We start from the raw sequence: 24,906 nt of genomic DNA, 5'->3' as shown, positions 1-24,906 counted from the left end.
CATCTAGTTGTTCCTTGGTGTTTTGGGAGATGAGGGTCATAGGGATGGGTTCTAACAGGTTGTCCAGGTTATGGGCTGTGTGTTCCGGCTGAGGGCCATATAGCCTGGTGTAAAAACTGGCGAAGGTGTCAATGATAGCTTGGTCAGACCAGTGTCATAGGCCGTTCTCGTCCACAAAGTTATCTATACGGGCCCTGCCTCCCTCCGCGCGCACCAACTTGGCTAGAGTTCTTCCAGGCCTGTCACCCTCGCCATACCTTCGGGCAGCCACGGGGCGAGTGTAGTAACGCACCTCGCTCAGAGCGTGAGCTTCAAAAAGCTCTAGTTCTGTTCGAATTTTGGCTAGAGTTGCCAGAGCTGGCGCAGAGGCATGTTCTTGCTCTACAGTTTTGAGCTTAGTTTCAGAGCTATTAAGGGCCTGCCTTATGGTTTTGAGGACCCCGGCCTCCCTTGAGATGCACATCCCTCTTATGTAAACTTTAAATGCCTCCCAACGGGTCCCCTCGGGTGGGTCTTGCAAGTTGTTACTCTCGAAGAACATGTTTATATCCGCTAGGATCTCCGCTTTAAAGACCGTGTCAGATAGAGCCTCAGATTTAAAGCGCGAGGCGGGGCGGGCGGCCATAGTATTGCCCAGTTGGATCTGCAGTAACACGGGGGAGTAGTCAGAGAGCGTGCGTGCTAGGATCCTGACATCTGACACCCTGCCCACCCGGCACCCCGACAGTAGGAACATGTCTATTCTTGAAGAGCTGTCGTGCACTGTTGAGTAGAAAGTGTAATCTCTATCCTGGGGATGGAGCGTTCTAAACACATCGTGTATGTTTAGGGAATTCATGTGTGTTAGGGGTCGTTTGGCGGCTCGAGACGTGACCCTGCGGGTAGTGGTTATTCTGTCCAGGGCATTATCAAGTATCAGATTCATGTCTCCCGCCCATTATATGATCTTATTTAATATACAATACTAAATATAAAATAAGTCTTAATTGGGTATTTGGTGCACCTTAATTCTACAGAGTGAAATATTCTATCTCAATCTCCACTTTGAAATTGGATACTGTGCTGTTTCTAAGTACTTTTTTCACTTATTTTATTGGGGGATGTCCCTCAACTTTCCCGTGGACTCAAAACTCCTGCCCCTTTTCATTTATACTAGCCCCTTTCACCTCGTTGTTTTTTGCAGTTTTATTTTTCAAACTTAAAGTCCCTTTTCACTTTCGGTAGAGGGTTGTTCAAGGTAGTTTATTTTCGGCTTTTTCCACATACACCCAAAAAGAAGACTATTTGGAACGCTGGCTGAGCAAATATTGCAAAGATGCCTACCTGTTCATGGTTGGGTGCAAACACCACCGCAGGAACGAGACACAAGTCCAGGTTGCGGTGGAATCTCATAAGACTTAGGGACCGTCTCTTGCATTCCCGCTCCCAGGCCAGAGCTTGAATGACTGTCTTCAGCAGCTATGGGGCATTTTATTGGTGGCAAGGACTGACATGGTTGTCTCCTGTAAGGTGTAACATTGTCCTCAAAGTGAGGACTTCATTGGTTGTCTCCTTCCATTGAGTGGCTTCTTCCTGCAAGGCAGGGCCCAATAAATAGGGGATTTGGTTGTTGAAGTCGCTATGCATTGCATCCTCACCTGGTTAACAGGTTGGCCTCTCTGTGGGCCTGTTGCACCTCGGGAGCGAGGTTTCCCCTGCTAGATGCTGATGGGCTATTACTGAGATGCAACTCTTTTGATTTAGCCATAGGCAGCCCCATTCTATCCAATGATCAAACAGTGCTGTCCAACCATCCTTTTGCTTGTACATCAAGCCAGCCTGTCCCCAACCCTGCACGAGGGCCACCAATGGAGATACGCGTGAGCATAGTGGTTCAAGGTTGGGGGCTGTTGCATGCCATCACACAACATGCATGGACAATTTCCTACATTTTCAAAACATCTTTGATAGAGGCCATGCCAATGGCGTATTGGTGCAGGCTGGTGATATTACCACATAGACATGGCAAGCAAGTGTGACAACCAGACTCCTAGCCTCACACCTCCACTGTACAAAAGCGCCCTTTACAGGGGGCGTTTACCAAGAAGTAACACTTTAATTCTTGGGGGAGGGTCGGGGGGGTTAAAGCATAGGCAGCTCTTCTACAGTCAAATCCTCTGTGCCTGTTATTTAGGGTTTATAGTCATAATGTCGAAAAAAAAATGTCGACAGACAAAAATGTCGAAAAAAAAATGTCGAAAATAATAATGTCGACATCCTATACTTATAATGTAAAAAGTCATTTTTTCGAAAAAAAAATGTCGACATTTTTTTTTGACATTATGACTATAAACCCTTAAAACTATCAACACCTCAACCAACACCCCCCTGCCACACCCCCCAACCACCCTTTCACCCCTCATACTCAACACATACCAATTATTTATTTATTTATTTATTTATTCAATAAATAAATAACTTAAAAAAGGATCATTTACTATGGGGGGGTCCCCCCCCAACCCCCCCTCACCCAACACCCCCCTGCCACCCCCCCAACCACCCTTTCACCCCTCATACTCAACACATACCAATTATTTATTTATTTATTTATTTATACAATAATTAAATAAATAAAAATTGTATTTACTATGGGGGGGTCCCCCCCAACCCCCCCCTCACCCAACACCCCCCTGCCACCCCCCCCACAACCACCCCTCATACTCAACACATCATATATATATATATATATATATTTATTTATTTATTCATACACTAAATTAAATTTCGAAAAAATATCGAAAAATGTCGACATTTTTGTTTGTCGACATTGTTTGTCGACATTAATTTGTCGACATTTTGACTGTCGACATTATTGATGTCGACATTATGACTGCACACCGTTATTTAGACCGGTCCATTACCAGCTCTGTCACAAACACCACCTGTGGAATTTAGTTGGAGGGGAGTGGAAGGAGACAAGGTGTAGGTGACATGGGGGACTGCAAAACAGAACCCATATGCACTATTCTTTCCAGCTCTCTATCCACACACTGAAACGAGGAACATAGTGCCCAACCTGCTCTCCCGTTTGCACTGCCTTCCAGGGATATGCACCTAGTCCGATATGCAACATTATTTTCAAGGATATAGCGCCCAGTCCACTGCAACTTTCAGGTGTATACACCTGAACCAGTGAACGTTGAGACGCCTATGGTATAGGAGGGACATGAACCAGTGAACGTTGAGACGCCTGTGGTCTAGGAGGGACAAGAACCAGTGAACTTTGAGACGCCTGTGGTCTAGGAGGGACAAGAACCAGTGAACGTTGAGACGCCTGTGGTCTAGGAGGGACCTGAACCAGTGAACGTTGAGATGCCTGTGGTCTAGGAGGGACCTGAACCAGTGAACGTTGAGACGCCTGTGGTCTAGGAGGGACATGAAACAGTGAACGTTGAGACGCCTGTGGTCTTGGAGGGACATGAACCAGTGAATGTTGAGACGCCTGTGGTCTAGGAGAGACATGAACCAGTGAACGTTGAGACGCCTGTGGTCTAGGAGGGACATGAACCAGTGAACGTTGAGACAGCAAATGGTCTAGGGGAGAGGTTTGGAAAACAAAGGTCTAATAAAGACAGTGGGAATACAGAATCCCAAGTCTTGGAAGCGACCCGAACAAGTGGATGTATAGTGCTTTCGTCAAATCAGTGTACATAGAACATATTTAGATACAATTATCACCCAACCAAAGTTGTTAATCATTTATCGACTGCAGAAGATTGAAAAGCTGAGTTGGCCTTGCCGGGGTTTGAACCTGTACCTGCAGATCATACACAGATCACAGCAGTGACCATTCAACCCACTAAGCTATCTAACCGACTTACAAATCCAAGATCGGGAAGAGGCCTGAGCAAGTGAGTGCCAAGAATCCCAATTTCTATAGATCTCATCAAGTTAATGCTAAAAACCCAAAGAGGCTAAGAAGAACCTACATAGAAGTCCACCGGCGAGTGGTCTAGATGGATATCGGGAAAGCAGGAAGACCGAAAGTGGGTTCACACTTTGAGTAAACCTTGGAAGAGCCTTCCTAGGAGACCATTTGTTCTTTTGTGTTATAGACTATGGAGGGACATTATAGAACAGGTTATGAACTTTTCCGTCACCCAAGAATTGAAACATTTGTGCTTTAGCTCGAGATTGGTCAGGAGGCTAAAGAGTTATTTAGATTTGCTTTTGGAACTTTGTGTTGCCCACAGCTCTGGACATTGCTTTGTGACCTAGCGTGGCCCTGGAGGGACAGGACTCTTAAGAAATTCAATTTGCATAATCAGCAATGATGGGGTTAGACATCTGAGACATGGCCTGCCTGCTTTGTTATTCCATCCCTGCCAATGTTTCATTAGGCGCTGCCTTTTCCATTTGCAGAGATCCCCAGAGCCCCTATATGCTTTTGTTTGGACTCCTTTCCTGACATAACACTGAACCCCGTTTATCTGGCATCATATGCGTCATTGCTCGAGCTTCCTATAGTACCAAAACCTGTTACTTGACATCCAACAGGAATCGTATAGACCCCCACACATCAACTCAACAATCAAGTGGAACTGAGTCAGAGAATGACCACTGTTAGCAAAGCCCTCTGCTAGGACTATTCTCCCCAATTACTCCCCGATCTGCATCATTACATTCGTACAGATAGGCAACGGGGAGGCCTAGCATTACCCTAACCCCACAGCACCAAGCTGACATCCCACAACCGTTCACATATAACCTCAATCAGATGGACGGGTAGCAATTGGGTAGGGCCGACAGAGAAGCGACCCCCTAGCCTACACCACGCACATCACACATCCCATACGCAGACCGCAGTATGTTCCTCTTTCTCTCGAGAGCCTATACACCTAACAATAATAAATAGAAATCACACAACACACAAACATCATATCAGCAAATGTAGACAGGTAGGTGAAACGGAAGTCCTCTGAGTACTCAAACCCCTGCCAGGGCCATTCACCTCACCTACTCTACAAAGTAATATCATGACACAATTCCCACTGTCCAGTACATAAGCAATCACTTGACGGCCTTCAGCACCACAAGGTCACATGCCAAAGGCTCAGGTGTGCTTTGTCAATCCAACAAAACATTGCATAGGTTGGCTTCTAACTAAAAGATGGGGAACTTTTTGTAACTCGAAGCTTCCTGTCAGCCAGATATCAAGACTCCGAAGTGTACCTGCTCGATACATCTGAAAAAGGCCTCTCCTTTGCCTCTTCCTTACAGGGTTCCGAGTTTCATTCATAGTTTCTAAAGCAGGTGCACATCAAGTTCATCCCAGCTGTTGATCAGCATCAATTCAACTATAGAAGCAGCAACAGCTGGTTGGAGAAATGGGGAGCACAAGGAGCTACAGGAAGGCCCCTTTCACCACATGTAATCCTGTGCTCGAAGAAATATGCACTGGGACGTGGTTCGAGGCGTGGCATGTGCATATTGTGGAGGGGGAAAAAGGTAATTTGATTCAAGTATCAGATATTACATGAAACTGAAAGATTGCCGAGGCCACAGGTTTCACTGGGCCTCTTAGTGAAGTGATTAGCCCCGGCTCCCGTGATAGCAGAGCACCTGATACACATAACATAGCGTGCTCGAGCCGGAAAGCTCAGTGACTCTGTCTTCACAGGTGTGCAGCTGTCTCATTACAAGCTGCCTTCTGTGCGTTTCTGCTGGCGCCATTTTTCAGTGATTACAGTGTCAGTCGTTTTGCACCTGGTCCAGAGGATCTATATCCGCCATTCAACTGATATATCGTTGGAAAGGGCCCTGAGCTTGACGACGCAGTGTGTTGAATTCCAGTCAGGATTTTCAGAATGACCAAACAGCAAATCATGTTCATTCATATTTATTGTTATGTATATTTAACGTTTGCTTTTTCTCTGACATTTTCGGTGTGGATAGCCTGAACACCTGACAGGATTTTACTCTTCGGGTGGTCATTGTCCTGCCATGATGTGAGCTGGTCGCCACTAGAGGCAATAAGGGCCTACAAGTATTACTTTTAGCTCATTCCGTGGCCTGTTAAAGTCTCGACTTTCATAAATGAAAAAATGCCCAAACAGAGATGGCAACATGGGGAAAATAGAAAATTAGACAAATGAAAGAGCCCCTTTTCTATTTTCATGGTGTCTAAACCGAGGTAGCTGAGATGCTGATTTGTAAGAGGACGGAGTACAAAGCTCGTCTTCGTTGTTGAGGCCATGGGAGTTGCTAGTTCTGGAAAAGACCCGGGGCTAAGCTGATGTCAGAACTGTTGGGGCTGGGGGCTAGCTAGTCTTTTGGCTGGAGCTCCTGAGATTCTATCCGGGGCTACAACCAAAAGATCAGGGGCTATAGCCCCCTTAGCCCCCCCCTAGCAACGCCCCTGGGTGAGGCAATGGACTATCAGGGGAATGAGGTGGGTAGTTCTGATCAGGGAAGGAATGCAGCACAGATAGCATAGAGAACCCTCCTGCTGTGTGGGTGTTAGGGAGCTCTCTAGGGAAATACAATACATGCTTTGATCAATAGATAAAGCCCGCTTTCTACACCGCATGATTGTCTCCAGCACACTAGTGGGGCGCTACTTCATGTTAGTACAATTCAAGTGAACTCGGATGGCACCTCCCAGGTGTATTATACAGTTCTGGACTGTAAAATCTAGTGTCCATGGTCATATGGATTTATCTGGTATCTAAAATAGGTGCAGTCCATGACTTGAATGTGCCTCTGAAGGACCAGCACTGCCTAACATGTGTCAGACACTGCATCAAACTGTCTTTCTGCCCTCTAAGGGGTAGACGCCTGTTGGCTAACCCCCTAGGCACAGCATGTGTGAGGACGTGTGCCACGGAGCACTGTGCTCCTAATTAGCGAGGCAGCACATTCATGCATCCCTGCTCTGGGTGAGAAACACAGCTCTACCCACACTTCCGGTGCTGCAATGCATGCTCACTGATATACATTAATCAGAAACAGGACGTCTGCCTTCAATAACTTACTGTAGGTGTGCTGGGCCTAAGGTAAACAAGCACAGCCTGGCCGGCGTTGGTGCCGTTCCACATGCAATAACACTGTTTTTTCCACATGCGGCTCCCCGTCTTTATGCGACTCAATGTGCGGCCTTTCATGTTTTTTGCACCTCGGACTTTCTGAATTTCTCCAGGTTGCCTTCACACGTTCCCACGAGGAGCTGGTTCGTGTCTTTGCTCTGTGTGTTGCGCAGATAATTATGTGAGCGAAAAGCACCTTGTGTGTTTTGACTGCATGATTTTCCAGGATGTTTCCAGTACACAAAGCACCCCATGGTGCCAGGGTTGCAGTGGGAGCTTCCGGGTTACACCTCTGGATGCCTCATTCCTTCCCTGGGGGGAGGAGGGCAGTTCCTTGAACCGGTAGTGAATATGGCTTTCATTCCCTGCCAGGAGGGTGGACATGGCCTTTAACAGCGCGCCTGCCTGAGCTAAGGCAGGTCTGAGCAAAGCTGGGCTCCCTGCGGCCTCCCCGCAATGAAAGAAGAAAAACAAACAGTGCCACCCGGGGAAGGGGCATGTGTGCCTGGGTCAGCGACTGCGGATTGTGTATTCTCGTCTGCTGTTCCAGCCACCTGATTGGCTGTGCACCCTTCCTGTGTGCGAATGGGGCACGAACTCCTGCGGTGGTGGATGGTGACAAAGACAAAACAGAGGCTAAACAAATTTGTAAGCCAACAAGGGGTATCTTGATGTTGTGTGCAAAAGAAGCGTAAAGGATCTAAGCCACCATGCCTGATCACTTGTCCCAAGATGGAGCAACTGGACAGGTAGAAAAGCTGCATTGGTGCACCTTACACACCCCACATTACTCAATATTATTTTGTATAATTTAATTGGTAGCTCATCGAAACTATCTTGGCACCAAATTTCTTATTCTATCGCAACACATAAACTTTTGTTCTATCTTACTCCAGGAGATAATCCATTTACGAAGGACTAACATGTAACGTTGCTTACAAAATACACTTCCCTTTGCCTAATTCCCCAAAATATCGCGGCCTCCCCTCTTGCATTTCTCACTTCTCGTCACTATCCCTCCAGAAGACCAAGATCTGGAGTTTCCTGTGTGGGGTCTTAATATGCCGTGGACAAGGAGCAGGTGCTCTGAAAAGACTTTGCTGGGGATTTGACACAGTATGAAAGAGAAGAAAGGAATATGCCAGAACCAGGATGTTTTGGGAAGCTGATGGTACACATTCTGGTTGAGCACTCAGACTTCTAAACTCCTATTTCTTCTTTTTTCACATCAGTACAGATGTGACATCCCCATTGGTCGTTTGGAATTCCAATACATTTTTAACTGGGAGGCTATCTCAAGCACAAAAGGCTCCCATGGAAACAGAAAGATGCAGAGGTTTCAACACCCTGGTCGGGAGGCTCAACCCTTCATCGCCCTTCTATTCTCTTCGTCCTTTTCTATCGAAACCTCTGGAAAGAATAGTCTTTTCTCAAGTCTCTACATTTTTCAATCTTCATTCCCTTCTTCTGCCTCTTCAACCTCGCGTCCGTCCAGCTCAATCCACCAAGACTGCCTTACTTCATGTCTCCAATTCAATTATCTGTGCATGTCATAACAGGTTTTCATCTATACTCCTTTTTCTCTCTCTGTCTACTGCCTTGGATGTGGTTGACCATCTTACCCATTTGCCCCCTCCCTCTCTATTATTGGTATTTGTGGCTCTGTCTTGCAGTCGTTAGGCTTTTATCTCTCTGATCACTCCTATTCTGTTTCTTGGGCTGGCCACATTTTTCTTCGGCCCTTTACTCTTCCACGTACCACAAGCCTCTGTTCTTGGACCTTTACTGTTTTCCATTTATACTATCCCCCCCTCTCCTCTTTGATTTAATTTGAAACACCATCATGTCACTCCTATGCTGATGACTCACGTCATTTCTTTTCTTCTTGGACTCTTCACTGTACTGTTTATTTGTGTCTCACAGCCCTCCAATCGTGGATGAATTCTCACTATCTCCACCCTTTGAAACCTGAGATTCTCTTCTTCCCTTCCTCTACTCCCTACTCTTTCTACTTCTCCTCTCATATTTCTAACATTGTTAAAACCTGTCATTTTCATCTTTCTAACCTCCCTCGCGCCCATCCTATCCTCTCATTTTAAGCCACAACACTTCTCATCTCCTCACTCATTCTTTGTTGTCTGGACTGTTGTTCTGGTCTCCTTCGTGGATTTTCTTATTTTCATTTTATGTCCTTGCATTCAGTGTACAACATTGCTATCCGATTACTCTTTCTTCTACCTCCTTTTTCCTCAATCACATCTTCCCTTATTTCCATTTATTTTCCACCTTTTGACTCCCATCTTTTTCATTTGCTTTGTATTGTCTGAAAATGTTTGTACAGTGTTGCCCTACCCCATCTTTCATTTCTTATTTCGTTTTAGTATCCATTCCTCCCTTTTCGATCACAAATGCTCTACCTTCTTGTTATTCCTAAACCTCTTTGTAACTCTTCTTGCTTTTGTTCACGCTCCCTTCTTGCCAACACATTTTGGAATTCATTACCTGTCCTTATTCTCTTCACACCCTCTTTATGGGCATTTTGCACTTGTTTTCAAAATCGCCTGGTATCCCTCCACTCTGGCACATAACTCTGGCCATCATTATTTTAATCATCGTTCCGCCTACTTTTTGCACCATTGTTTGATGTAAATAATTTGCACAGGGCTTTGGTGTACAACCATCCAAGAGGCACTAGCAACTGAAATAAATACTCTACAAAATAAAATTGATTAACAAAAATAGATAGTAGAAACTACCACAGAACCAGCCCCACTACCACCTACTACCGCCACTTCCAACATACCAGAGTTTCATTTTACCCCAGCCACCGCAGACCAGGTATTAAAAACGATAGCAACACTCAAACCCTTCAATTGTAAAGGAGAATGTTTTCCTGCCAAATTAGTCGAGGACTGCGCTCCCACTCTAGAACCCACCATTAATAACTTCGTCAACGCATCATTTAACACTAATACCATCCCAACCAATATCAAACCACCCTGGGCCACCCCCCCTTCTCAAAAAACCTACCTTAGATCCCACTATCCCGACCAACTATAGACCCATTACTAGAGTCCCCTTCTTATTCAAAATCATAGATAAAACTGCATATTCACAAGTCCAATCCCACCTTGAAAACAATCACCTGCTAGGGGAAAGACAATCAGGCTTCCACCCAGGTATCAGTACTGAGACAGCATTATTAGACCTAAAAAATCAGATGGACGCAATCAGGGACTCAGGGAAACTATGCATTCTCCTTCTACTACATCTGTCCGTGGCATTCGATCTAGTAGATCACAACAAACTATGCCTAACTTTAGCCAACAACTTCCACTTCTCTAAGGAAGCCACCGCCTGGATAAAATCATTCCTCTCCAACCGCACATCCAGAGTGGTTATAGGTGACGTAACAGCAGATCCCATCTCAGTCCTGATAGGAGTTCCTCAAGGATCCTGCCTCTCCCCAACCCTCTACAATGCGTACACCAAGTTACTATTTGCAGCACTAAATGCAATGGGAGTAATTGATACCAACTTTGCGGACGACACACAAATACTTAGACCAATATCAGGCAACCTGGAACAGGATACCATTTGTGTGAACCAAATCTATTCCATCATCCAGAATTGGATGGCGGCAAACAGTCTCTGCTTAAATGGAGAAAAAACTGAAATCCTGATTGTAGGCTCACCCACCCGACTAGCCAAACGTCAACCTAAATACACAGCTATAGACACTGATGGCACCCTCATCACCATTTCAAAACAAGTATAAACCCTAGGGGTCTATCTGGACTCTAGTCTTGCTATGTGCAGGCATAATAGTGCACTGGCTTCATCCACAGCCTATACCGCCAAACTCATTGCTTTGAGTCGACCTTTCCTTACACAAATAAACTGCGTTACCCTTGCGAGAGCACTCATCATAACTTAGATTTATTATTGCAACAAACTACTACTAGGAACTACAAAAAAAAGATAAAAATGCAACTACTCCAGAATAAAGCGTTAAGAGCAGCATTAGGCATAAAAAAGGGATCACGTATGTCCATACAGGAGAGAAGCACACTGGCTACCTATTCAAGCTAGGATACTCCACAAAACTCTCAACAACAAATGTGTCTCCGGCAATGCACCCTGCTACCTCAACAAAAGCTTAAGCATAAAAAACGCATCTAGAATTCTTAGATCTAACGCAAACACACAACTACTCATCCCTAGATTAAAAAATGTAAGAACAGGCAGCTCCAGTTTCCCCATAGCAACCCTCAGAATTTGGAACCCGCTTCCAGCAACAAACCTAACGAGCCTTCCCTCAACAAATTCAAGAAACTCCTCAAAACCTGGATATTTAAAAAATACTAAGCTCCTCTGATTATGTTTTTAGCTCTGCATATCATGTCGGCAAACGCTAATTTGTAACTAATATGTAATCACTAAGATTTAAGATTGTCAATCAGCAAGCAAACACATCAATAAGGCAAGAGTATTATTCTAAGTTATAAGTTTTCAATATTGTAATATGCTTTGAAATTTTTATGTTGCCTATGTAACCAGCATCAACAAATGTAAAAAACATGGAACACGTGACCTCTAAGACAAAGTATACTGTAAAAACTATGCCTGATACCTCAGGGTTTGGGCATACAACAAATGCAATAAATAAATAAAATAAATACATTTGGTGAAAGCACTGTATAGTTCTCAATCCAATACAAATACCTCATACTCGGGGTTGATACATTGAGATGGTAGTAATAGTGACACGGATTACTACAGTGCTAAGAAGCTGGAGGAATCCAGCATGAGCTGCTATTTAAATTACAAAATTATAAATATATGGAATTGCCGTTGGTCATTAGCTATTTCCATTCGTTCAAAACACACCAAACGCTGCTTAATCAATTTAAAGTTAAGAATCTGACTGCCTTTAATTATTGACATTATTGTCATGTCTGAACATGCCTTCCAATGTTTGCTAATTGAGATTTTCAAGCCAGCAATTTGACCAGAGCCTGTATTAACTTGGTATGTGCATCGAGAGAAGGTGGAACAAAATGAGTGCATGAGGGATGGCTGGGTGGATGTTATACCAAAAAAAACTGCACGTTAATCTTTTTATAAAATAAGACACCACAAAGATATACGCAGATCTTTGCTAGAACAAAATCATGAAATCTCCCAAAACAATTCAATAATTCGATGCCTAAACCGAACATTCAGATTGTGCTTGAAGAAGTAACATCTGTGCATTGATGGACATTTCCCAAGAGGGTGAGAGTTCCGCCATCAGGGACCAACTCGGAGAGGAAATTACTCTCCACATTCCCACCTCCTGCTCCAGGTGGATCGTTGGAAGCTAGAGACAGAAAACCTTGTAGATTTGGTTCTGCAGATGTAGTGGGTTGATTGAGAATTCTCCAATTGACCATGGTTGGCCTCGGGGCTGTTCATATGGTCTTTTTACTTGATACTTGCCTGATTAGAAAGTACAAGAGCTTTAGAGTCGAAGAACAACAGATAGTCTACTTTCAGTCCTTGTCACCATTCTGGATTCTGCATTCATATTCCTGGCATCTTGGTAGTATGATTTTCAGGACTCTCACGTGCAAAGGATTGGCACACACAATTCGAGGAGTCATTGAGGAGCGAATGGACTTGCCTAACACAGATTCCAAGCAATCCATGCATTGCGCATGCATGAGATGAGTGATCATGCATATTAGTGCTTCCTCAACCATGGATTCTATTTGCTTCAATTTTGGCGTACCTTTTCATACTACTAATAACTGTGAGAGACCAACGGAGTTATTTAAAGACGTCTGTTCCAAACTCCTTTTAAAGCCTTATGGACAATACTAGACAAAAAAGGAACAAACCGTCTCTCTCCTCTTAATACTCTCCCCCAACTCCCGCTCAAGGTCCGTGGACCAAATAAGGACCAAGTCTAAGGTTTTGAAAAACAAATATAACAAAGTACAATTTTATTAAAGAGAAAACGCAATACACAAATATCTTAAAATAAAATCAACGCATCTTAAAAAGGTGTAAAACATAGTGCACTCTTATTAAAACATCAAATACAAAACCACAAAACAAGTTCTAAATCAGTTTGAAATAAAATATTAAAAAACTGATTAATAAAAACACCAACCTGCCTAGGTGTCACCTATACACCCAACAAGCTCCTATCTATACAAATCTAGACAGAGTAACACACAAAATTAAACCCTGGTGTATAGTAACGCTTTGGTAGGTAGCACTTCCAAACAACCACTTTGTTTGGTTTGTCGGAGGTATGTTATTAATCACCTCTCTGTTAATTGTCTTCCCCTTGAAACTGCTACTGGGGTGACAATTTGAGGTGCTCATATGCCCAACATGTTTAATTCACATACATTTGGAACAAATTGCATGAACTTCATCTGGGGATCCAAAACAAAATCCACTATACACAACAGATGAACATAATAACAGACACATTATTTAAACTTGTCTGTGAAGGTTAGGAATGTCTCCACGTTGGGGTGCTTCCAATTAACTGAAGGCTTTTAGTAAAAGACAACTCGCTGAGAAAAGAAGGGGAGGTGGGATATAAGCCAAAGAAACAAGCGAGGAGAGAGGAGAGAAAAGGGACTTGAGTTAGTAATATACCTCAAATCAATTTACAAGGCTGTAATTAACCTAAGTAAGACTCACCGGTACCAGTCTTGCCAATGCAAATACTGCTAAATTATGGTGAAGAGGGGAATGTCTCCACTGTGGACGTTTAAACACATTCTGTAGACCAAGAGAAGGAGACAACAGAACTGGTATGAGCACAATACAACTAATCACCATTTAACAGACCTGACATGGTCTAAGAGCTACTCATCTCATTAGCGCGCAGTGACCACCAAATTCAGTGACAGTCAACCTTAATAAATGCATGCTAAATACACACCACGTGACTCTACACAACCCTGCCACCACTGGCCAAGAATCTGTGTTATTAATCATGAACTAGACGATCCAACGTGAATCCACAAGGAAGAGAGGTTAAGAGCATAAACTCCCGTCCTCTAACCCAAACGTGTAATACAATACGTTCGCCAAATTACCATCAACATGCGGTGTGTGCAAGGTACACGTAGGTGTAAGGTACAAAATAGTGAAAAACAAGACTCATACCGTAAGGGGAGGAAAATGGCAAGACAATTTGCTCGACCATTAAGTTGCGCCTATGTTCCAACTTTGACTAGTGTGCAAAGATTTCAAAAATGTCTCTCTCCCATGCACATAAATACGGCTCTAGAAAGGAACCATGGAGAGAACAAAAAGAGTCTAATGAGCAACGTAGCCCAAGCGTCGGTTCCTGCTTGCAACATCTAAAAAGCAGGAACAAAAGAAAAACCGAGTGTAATGCGCATCTTACCAAGTGTCCCTAAGTCGCCGGCGGCAAGAACTTACAAACGCTTCGGTCTGTCAATATGCGCTGTTTCCTCTGTGCCGTCTCTGCGAGGCACCAGGAAGTATAAGTAGAGACAGGGGGTGTGGTAAGCCGACAACGTGACAGGTGAGGTGATTACCACGACTATACTGTGTATGGAGAGACGAGATTCAGAACGGAGTACCCGGACATCTTGATCCATGTAAACGGGCCACTGATAATGTAACAATATTACGGGTAAGGCACTGACAATGGTGTGGTCTGAGCCCTGTGGTACCGTGTGTCTAAAAAATGGAGCAAAATGATGGAAACTTAAAAATGCACACAGAAACTCGTAACGCAGATGTCAACTTGTAGAACAAGCCTGTTTAAACGGAAAACTACCCACTGTTGTAATATAAGATGGCTTCACAACTAATTTTAATCAATTAGAGGCATCAGGCATACTAAGATGCCAATCGGACTGTTCATTAAGGCCAATAATTGCTGCCCTCGTACGGAATATAAGCCATTTCTCCTTGAACAGAAGTTTTTCTGTTTTATTATCGTTAACCTTGGATTTGTCTAGTTGCCATAAGACAGTCCATAGTAGGTCATCTGGGCTGTGTTCCATTATAAGAAAATGATTAACTAACGGGGATGCAATATTTTTCCTTTTGATTCAACTCCTGTGTTCACTCATTCGACTCTTCACTTTCCTTTCAGTCATCCAACATAAACTTTATGACACAGGCACCATATAGCATATACCACGTCAGTGGAATTGCAATTAGTGAATTGGTTTTGAGTCCATGGACGTTTTAGGCCTATGTCGACTTCTGTTGTACGTTTAGTGTATTTGCAGTTGACACAATGTCCACCTCACAGTATCGAAACATTTATGCCGACAATTAGATCAGCATTACACAACAATGGCAACTTAATTGATCTCATTTCCCATTGTGTGTACTAGCCCAACTTATATAAGTTTTCTGTCCTCTGTGTTCCCAGTAACCGGACATTCATCAGGGGCAGAAGTAGTCCTGTGCTTCAGGTAGATTCTTCCTATTCAACCAACAACTTGCTATTTCATGGGATGAGGAAGCTGTTCTTTTCCTAGATCCAACCAAGTCTCAGTCGTGGTAGCCACCAGTGTCCCCCTTACCAATTCCTCTAGACCTACAGGTGCCTATCTCCGGCTCTTGTAAGCCAACAAATATATGCTCTAATCAGAGTCCATCTGAATCAGGCCTCTTCCTCTTCACGGATGTAAACCTCTCGCTAATGTAATGGATACACTCCTAGCAGGCTGCCATGTAGAATTTCCATACATGGCTGCCTGTATAAAATGTATGATCTTGTACAGCAATGTAACCAAAGCTGAACAACCCTCTTGATGCCTATTGCACCCTGATACCCTCGGGTCTGGCGCACATTACAAATATTAAAACAAACAAAGAAACAAGCTGAACTGTTCAGATTAGTGGTTTAACATCACTGTTGGGCAAGAAGAACTCGTAAAATGAAGGATGTTGAGGCACCTGTTGAATGTTTGCGTGATAGATGATAGGCATCTTGGTCTGACACAGCCTACTGCAGGTTGGCAGAGGTGCATCTTTTGTTGGCTAAACACAAATCAGGTGGTGGAGGTGATATCCAGAAGTTGTGTGACTTGCATGGTTAGTAATTGACAACAGACCATGGAGTAAGCTTCTGGTGAATTGTCGCCTCTCGTACTTGTCTGATATGGCACAGATATGCACGCGTATGTATGGATCTTTTCTAAAAAAGGGTTGTCTTTTTTTTTCAAAATAGATTTACAAAATACAAAGAGTTATTGATTATTATTTTTTAAGGACCAGCCAAAAGAGATGGATCCCTAGAAGACATTGTAAGTGACACTGTGCCTAGGTAATCCCTAGAGAGTTGCACTTGGTTATGGCCAAGTGTAATATTTTCACCATTGGATGTTTGTATACTGCTCCAGGGTGGTGTGAACAACCATGTAGGAAGGTTTCAAAGGGAATTTGAAAGTTTGTGTTTGACGATCATTGGGGTATGGCCTGTCGTTTTTGGAGTCTGTGTAGGAAATGCTGTAGGACCACCATCCTACTCCACATCCCACCATGAACAGGTCACCATTTGAGTTAATGATGGCACGTCGGGCCAATTTAAGTGTGTCCTATTTGGTTAGCACATTGTGCCACGATGTAGTCATATTTAGAAAGAGTACGAAGAGACTGTTATAAATAATGAAAATGTATGTCAAGGCACTTTGCTATTTTCAGTATTGTCAAGGAGAATCATGTCAAAGTGGACATTTTGGGGTGTGGGAAAGTGCCCGATATTGCAAGGAAGGGGGTGTCCACATTGCTATTGCCTGCCGTGGTGTGTGAAAGTGAGTGCCCTCCAAACTGTTAGAGTAGAGGTCGATGCTGGGATCTGCGGGGCGCGGCAAATGGAGATGGTCCTGTGGGTTGCTCGGTTTCAATGAGAAGGAGCAAGACTGGTGTTGCTGATGCTTTTGATCAGAGTCACTTTCAGTGGTGGGCTGTGTCCGCAAGGCAACATTGAGAGGAAGTGAGTGCACTGGCGCACATGGCACCCTAGGCAGAGATTATTGTAGAAGTGGGTGTCGTGGTGGGGAGGCTGGTATAGAAGTCCTGGAGGTAGAGTTGGAGGTAGGAATGTCATGATGCCCACGAGGGAGGTTTGGTGCATTACTTTCTTTATGATCAATTTCTTTGTATTCTAAACAATGGAAGAAACGTTGCGTCTTAGGAGAGTTTGGGGGTTCTGTATTGTCGGTGGAATGTTCCGGGTGTTTCTGGGTGATTTAGGAAGATCGGGTTTGAAAAGGAAAAATTGGGTGGTTGGAAGTCCTCATATATAACATGTGTTGGTTTTCTACCAAATTAACTATTCAACCTCATCTTAGGCATGACCGGTCGAAGTATGGGGTTTAAAATTAACAGTTCCCAAATATTATGTTCAGCGGAATTGGATTTACAAAATGAAGACTTGAAGTCATTCATGGGCGGTTGGTGATATAATAGGTTATTTATAACGCGCTTAATACCCAGAGGTTTCTAAGCTCGGACGCAGGTATCGAACCTGTGTTGCTCCATGTCGTCTTGCATACAAGGCGAGCACGCTGCCCCTAGGCTATTCTCCCGGGACTGGAGCAGGAGGGAGTGAACTAGGCATAAAGTGGAAGAGCGTAACTGAGAGGAAAAGTGGTCTCTTCTTGTTAACATTGCCTTTAGTGACCGCTTTGCATGTATTCTCCATTATAGCAATGCAAGGTTTACGTCTTTGCTTTGCGGGTGATGTCGTTGATATTTGTGCAGTCTTAATTGTAGTTGATCTATTCAGTGGTCGTTAGCCTTCCTGTATAGAATTTGATGTGGAACCAGCTGCACACACTTGAGCTAGAGCGGCTGTACATGAAATCATGACATTGGCACCCCAACCCTAGTTGAATGGTGAATGGTTGTGGTCTGCAGTCCAGGGGGGAGGTGGGCGGACATTGTGCACCACAACACCAGAGAAAGCAGCACATGTTCAAAATCACAATGTGCGCATGAGCGCGCGCGTGCCATCTTACGGGCCTAGCAAAGAGATAGGACTTGTTTAGCGCTTTCTCCAGATCATTGGAGCTTTTTGTGCAATGATATAAACGTTGTGCATGACTGGTCGTCTGCCCCTCTGTCGCGCGTCCTCCTGCAGTGTTTGAGTTTCACTGTTGTACTTTCTGCAGACACATAGCTGCCATTCTCACCCTATTGTGGATAGCTTCTAGCCATCCACAGCCGTGCGTGCATTCCATTCATGTGAGGTATGCCAGAGGTTTCTGTTGGCCCTCCATCAATGCCTTATGCCTATTGTGATCTTTCAAGTTCCTCTGGTTGGTTGACTCTGAGCCTGGCATTACGGTGTGTGCATGCTGGTGACATAGTCTCTTTAGCGTTCCCTGTTTGGGCAATGCTTCCAATGCCCACGACTTCTTGCTCATTGCTGTCACTCTCTTTTATGACTTCACTCCTCTCCACAAGCTTTGCTTGAGTCATTACACGATGATTTCCTCTATAGAGGCTGAAGAGTGAGTGCGAGACACTGACATTCCCCAGACTCAAACCCGGGTCAGCGTGTGAACCCCAGGAATCTTCCGTCTTCATCTACACCTGGTCTGGTATTTGGGAGGAGTTGTGTTGGGGGGGGCGAGAATAAGTGATTAGATGAATGCAAACTCGCCATTGCTGTGAAAGGATTTAGTCAAAGCCAGTGAATCAGAATGTGTCCATGGGTGCAAACAGGGTATTGATAATGTCTTCCTTGACTTTCAGCCAAATTTAGTTTAGCTAATACACAATAAACGTGCACAAAATGTTTTCATATTTGCAGTGCAAACTAAGATTTAAAGCATGCACTCGTTAGTTTACAATGCCACCACATAGAGTCACTCTTTATGTAGGCCAACTCAGATTCACTAGAATACACGGACTAATCCAGGCCTTCTCCCCCCCCCCTTGGCACTATGTGGTTAGAGGAATTCTGTTTTTAAGCGTATCCTCTCTCTCTCTCTCCCTCCCCCTCACTCCCTCTCTCTCTCTCCCCCCTTCCCCTCTTCCCCTCCCCTCTCTGTAGGTGAGAGTTGTGTTGTCAGTTGCACGTTTGCGAGGGTCACCACACACCCCAGCCAACGCTGATAGCAGCAGAACCAGAGGAGAAAAACGCAGATGTCTTGAAGGCGGGGAGGAGGTGCATTATTTTATTTTTTATGGTACAAAGTGGAATGAGAGCAGCAGATACGGCACCAGCCACCAAGGGGCGGCCCAGCCTGGCATGTAGAGACACGCATTGTCCTAGCATGCGGCCTGCACAGCAAGGGCGAGGGCATGTTGAGGGGGTCGGGTACACGCTCTGCTGGTGTGGCTGGAAAGGAACACGTGGATCTGGCTGCAGGTTCTTTAACCATGTTTGTTGTTTTTATTCGTTGCGATTGTGCCAGAGTTCTGCATCACTACCGACCAATCAGCGGGACCACTGCAACATTACATTGCATGGGTGCTCGGAAGAGAAACACATTATCGTTTTTAATCTGAGTGCGTTCCTTTCCAAGACGGAAGTACATTTTGAAAAACAAAACCGTGTCCATTCTCAGCAAAATATCCATTAACATGAGGACACTATTTAATTGTGTTAATTTCTAATGATCACACGCAGCATATATTGTATTCGTAATAAGAATGTTGCACTTCTCTTATTGAGCAAAGCAAATTATGGTTATCATTCCAAAGTGGGCAGTCTCTTACGCTCCTATTGTACAGTCTTGAATTGCCCTCCGTTGAGAAAGGGTTAATGTCTGCTCTGCATAAAGTCAAACAGCCTTTTGGGAAAATAAGTCTCATCACAGATTTTTACATTTTATATTTGTTATACTTGACAAGTATGATTGTGATGAAAGGGCTTGAATCACTTGGGACCTACTGGATTAATCTTGATGATCATTTCTTTTTTCACCGCCCTCACCGTGACATTAAAGCACTCGTAACCTACGAGTCACATAATCCCATTCAGATACTCACTCACTCACTCACTCACTCACTCACTCACTCACAGAATCTCTTTCAGAAGTCTAAGGTTTCAGACGTAATGGTCCCTCTCACCTGAACAGGAAGTCTTAGAGAATGTTAGAAGCAGAGGGGGAGAGAGGGGAAGCTGGGACTGTGCACATGCTCAGTCCCCATTGCACTGGCATGCTTCTAGAATTGGGGTTCCTTCCTAGACCTCTCCTTTTAATAGGCTCCAGATGTTGGACATCTGATCTTTGGGGCTCTATAAGTCAGTGACATCAGCCTTGTCCGACAGTTTGTTTGATTTAATTTAATGAATGCAGCGGGTAAGGTGTGCAGCAGAGTTAACACGTTTCCTCGCTTGTAGGTTTCCAGGATCATGTTCTTAATCACTTTGAATGCAATTGCTCTTGCTTAAAGCGCCTTTCCAGCGCCTTGGCATAAAGCGCTCTATAAATAAACAAATCAATCAATTAAAGTTGCGTCTTGCTTAGGACCATAATGGCATGTGGCTGGACACTAGCTTGGACTATTGAGACATTGCACGGTGTCCAAGCACGCTGTTGCCTCTGAAAGGCTAGAGCATGAAGATATTGCATGCAGGCCTGACAGGCTATCCTTCCACGTCCACTGGCCAGTCAGGAAAGCCTCAATCGCATCAGTCATTCTACTTCCATTGCGGGGGACATGCATGATTCATAGGGCTTCTTTTTAGAATGTTGATTAATGACTCACTCTCGTGATCAAACAGAGAGATCACTTCACCAGTGCCAGGACAGTGCTTCACTGGCACCCCATGAAACATCGTATCACGCAAACTCCTTTCCTTGACCTAGTAGTGTCAGAATAATGAGGCGCCCCAATGCCTTGCAGATCACCTCGAAGTTGCCCATCCTACTCGCAATCTACGGTCTCAAGACCCACACAAGTTGGTGCAACCTAGGTTTAAGCCCGTTAAATTTGGTGGCACCATCTTTGATGCCCAGGCTCCTTCAGCCACTGGATTTAGGATCTGCATACACTCTTAAGGAATTTAAGAAAATTACCAAGTCACCCTTGTTCAACCTGAAACCAGGCCGAAACCCCGGCTGCCTGAGCTCCCTCCTTCCTCCTGACAACTCCCTTTCTCGGTGTCATCTGCCTTGTCTCTGTTTTCTGTGTGCCCTGAGGCCCATGGGCAAGTGCGTGTTACAAAAATAAATAGATGCACACGTAGGCCTGTTTGTGTGAATTTTCAGAGCATAACCTCGAGTTGCTTTTTGAACTTTTAGAATGACCTTATGAAACTCAACTGCACTTGACAAGACTTCTTTTTTTTTTGTTGTTGCAGGTTTTCGGCAGGAAAATGCACTGTTTTGGGAACCCCATTGTTGACACCATCAGGAATCCCGGAGTGGAAGTCCCGTAAGGCAATCCACCCGGAAAATATTGCTTGACCACAGAAGACACCTTTTTAAGTGAAGAAGCATTTGGTATACAACAATCCAATCTTTGGGAAAAAAAATATCTGTGAATACTTACCTGGCATATAAAGGTTCAGTCTGGATTCATGGAGATGACTTTGGAGAGTCATTCATCGTGCTACTGCCAGTAGCACCCACCAATCAAAGGAAGATCCGGGCACCATTGGATTGAAAGTGATTTCTTCTCATTATCAAGGGATTACTTGACAGCTGGATGCCCAAATGGCTGCCAATTGTGCCTGTCTCGAATATTTATATGGAATACTATGCTGACGGTCACCTGCATTGATGGACAGCCAACATGGAATCAGATTGAACTTGGGATCTCTGAATGAAAGGGCAGTTTCCGGAGATCTCCTGGCCACCCCACAACCCTTAGTCATAGCTGGACCAGAGTGATCTAATCTAGGAATTTTGTAATGATTTGAGGAGCAATGTTGAAAATGTCTTCACGCTTGAATGCTGACCGCCATATTGGGTGTAGTTATCTGGCATATGGACATCTAAAACCATTAAGAAAGCATTCCATATTATGAGTTGACCGAATCTGCAACCGTAAACTATAAAAAAATAACCCCTACGGGATGCTTCCACTGCATGGCCTGCTCATCATTTATTGGGTGCACGGTGTGTCCTCTTCTGCACACCACACATTTTCGATTGCACACCAAACATTTTCGATTGCAAAAGGGGTTTGTTTGGTTGGAGCGAATGCTGCATGTATTTTTTAATGTATCGATTGAATCAGTGTTTCCACTAGGTTGTCTGAGGAGATAACGCAACAAGGACTGTGGAGAATATGTCTTGTCAATGTAAACTGTGTCAGTAAGCACCACAGCTACCACTGAGAGGGCCTTAGACGCAGAAATGAAGCACACCAACTTGCCTTTCCATCTTGCCTACACTTCTCACCTTCTGAGATGACCCATTGTGAAATCATGCATCCATCAACCTTCTTATGAAACACTTGTAAGTTTATTCCAGCTTCTTAAGGTACTTTACAAGCAGTTACTAAGTTACATAAATAGGACAGAACCACTGGCGGCCCATCACCCAGGCAGGGGGCTAACCAACTGACCAAGGCTAGGACCTTCACTCACACATTCCAACACTCAGACATCAACACTCCACATGACATCACACCATTCCTGCTTACCCAGGCAAGCCATACCCATTACAAAATCACACACGTGGCTGTGATGAGGTTCAGAAGAGCTGGTTCCGTAATGGAGGATGCCACAGCAGAGGTTCAAAATACTGATACTAGATGAGTTCCACATTATATCACTGTTGCTTTGCCAATGGAGGACTGGATTGACCATCAAAATAAACCATTGTTAATGAAATCCTCTCATTGTCTAAAGTGATCTACGCGTGCCATTGGAGATGGGCAGCTCTTGTATATAGTGCGTATCTAGAGTACTGCGCTAGGCAAGTGCATTGCATAATTAATTGATGTCATCGTTTCTTTACACATTTGAAAACATTGCCCTTTCACACAATAGTTTTTCACTTTAATTTTTTACTATTCGTCGGCAACCGGTCCGCCAGACGTTTTTGATGTTTTGGGCCACGTGACAGATATGAATGTGTTGACTTTGAGAACATTTACAGCAGGTTGTGGCCTGTGACTGGTGGCGCAGAGGACGCCCCAAGGCTAGTCTATTCCCCTTTTTCCTCTGGCACTGTAAAGTGCCATCGGCAAATGAGGTGGAGAGAGGGAGGCAGGTAGGGGATGAGAGGGTAGAAAAATGAACAAGCAGAAATATTTTGCTGCAGAGAACTAAGTTGGATTCTGGAACCCAAGCAGCGCATGATTTTAAACCGCGAGTAATACTAGTGTTGTCTGAGAGGGTGGCATAGTCAACTGTAGGTGGCGACATAGAACAACTGTTCTTAACGCTGTGCCCCGCCACCATTACCACCTGGTTCAGCCCCCCCAACCAGTGTTTATTGCTATTATCACCCCGACACCACTCCGTAGTCTGCTAAGAGCAATGTATTTGGGAGAAACAACAGGCGGCAGCAAGTGCTAGACCCACAAATACTTTTTCTTCTAACGTGGCCCTTTTCCATTTTCATGGACACCACGGGCAGGCGCGAGGCAAGGAGAACCATGGAGGCAACTGCCGGGGGCTCAATTAAGTGGGGACCAGGGAGAGTCAGGGGGGTGGGGGAGGAGACAAGGCAAGCAAGGAAGGCAGGGGGATGGGGCAGAAGAGGTAAGATGTGGGTGTTCCAAGCCCAGGTCTACTGATGAGTTTCAGCCCGGGTCTGAGACAACCTGATTGGCTGACACACCCGCTGCGGGCGCTTATTTACATTAAGGGGAATGTTAAGCAACAAGGTTCTTTAAAGCTGCCTTTCCTGAGTTTTTTTCAGAGCCTTGTGATGTAAGTCATGGGAAAGCCTAAGTAAACAGTATTCTTATGACTCGTATAAACGTGTGTTTTTGTGACCTGGTGAATGACTATATGTTTGGACTGACACTAATAGTCTTGGGGCACACAGTTTAAGTTGTTCCTAAAGGGACTGAACACAATTCTGACCCTTGGAATATTTAGAAGATTTCTGGGATGTTCGGCCGTTGCTTGGGTTTTCTGAAACTTGTATTCTGTTTCCTAATCAATGGCGCTCATGGTAAGTAGGCGTGTCCCAATGTGCTCAGCTCTTCCGGAAATACCTGCTTCATAAACGCTGAACCAGTTATCTGCAAAATGCAGCACCTTCAGCAACATAATGGGATCCTTTTGCAAGTCTTTAAGTTGATCAAAAGTCCAAAAATAAGGCGTAAAAAGGGTGGCTTCAGTGTTTGCACTTTACACTCATGCTCCTTTCAACTTGGTTTAACAGTAGGAGTGGAAGACAGAGGAGGGTGCAGGTTTCCACCTCCCATTCTCCCTCTTCCTGCTAAACCACCCGTTTTCTCATGCTGGCGTAAAACACATGCCATCCACCTGCTTGACACTTTGGTTTTGCATTCCATTCAGCAAAGGGTGAAAACTGAGTTACTGATTCTAGTAAAATGGTTTCCAATGTGCCCTCGTCACATTTATGGGAGATGCCACATCCTGTCTAAGTCACTGCATTCCTGTCTTGATTTATTTATGCATCTTCTGTTTATACTGCATCTTCACCCAAGACACAGGGGATCTGCATGTGTGGTCTCTCAAATCTAAAACCCCAGGAAATCAAGAACCAGAGAACCATCACCAGCAGTACCATCTTGCAGGGTGCACGCATAAATAGCCAGTGGCGTGTCCAGACTCTTTTCGCTGGGGTGGCACACACACACACACAATGGTCATAGTTTAGGATAATGGAGCGGCCAATCAAATTCCAGGGGTAGCACGTGCCACCCCTGGCCACTCCCTGGATACGCCACTGCAAAT

At 44.5% G+C, this 24,906-nt stretch overlaps 1 long non-coding RNA gene across 1 annotated transcript in view; it reads left to right on the top strand.

Annotated features, from left to right (window-relative positions):
• LOC138583127 (uncharacterized) overlaps positions 1 to 22,860 on the top strand; it is a 500,026-nt gene extending 477,166 nt beyond the window's left edge. Inside the window, exon 3 of the long non-coding RNA XR_011305162.1 lies at positions 21,382 to 22,860. This is a non-coding gene — a long non-coding RNA (uncharacterized lncRNA). The remainder of the gene's footprint in view (positions 1 to 21,381) is intronic.
• The last annotated feature ends 2,046 nt before the right edge of the window (positions 22,861 to 24,906 follow it).

This window comes from Ambystoma mexicanum, chromosome 3q (genome assembly GCF_040938575.1).
Source record: "Ambystoma mexicanum isolate Mex_15411 chromosome 3q, UKY_AmexF1_1, whole genome shotgun sequence".
NCBI classification, from domain to species: Eukaryota; Metazoa; Chordata; class Amphibia; order Caudata; family Ambystomatidae; genus Ambystoma; species Ambystoma mexicanum.
This window is presented reverse-complemented; position numbering and strand designations above follow the sequence as displayed.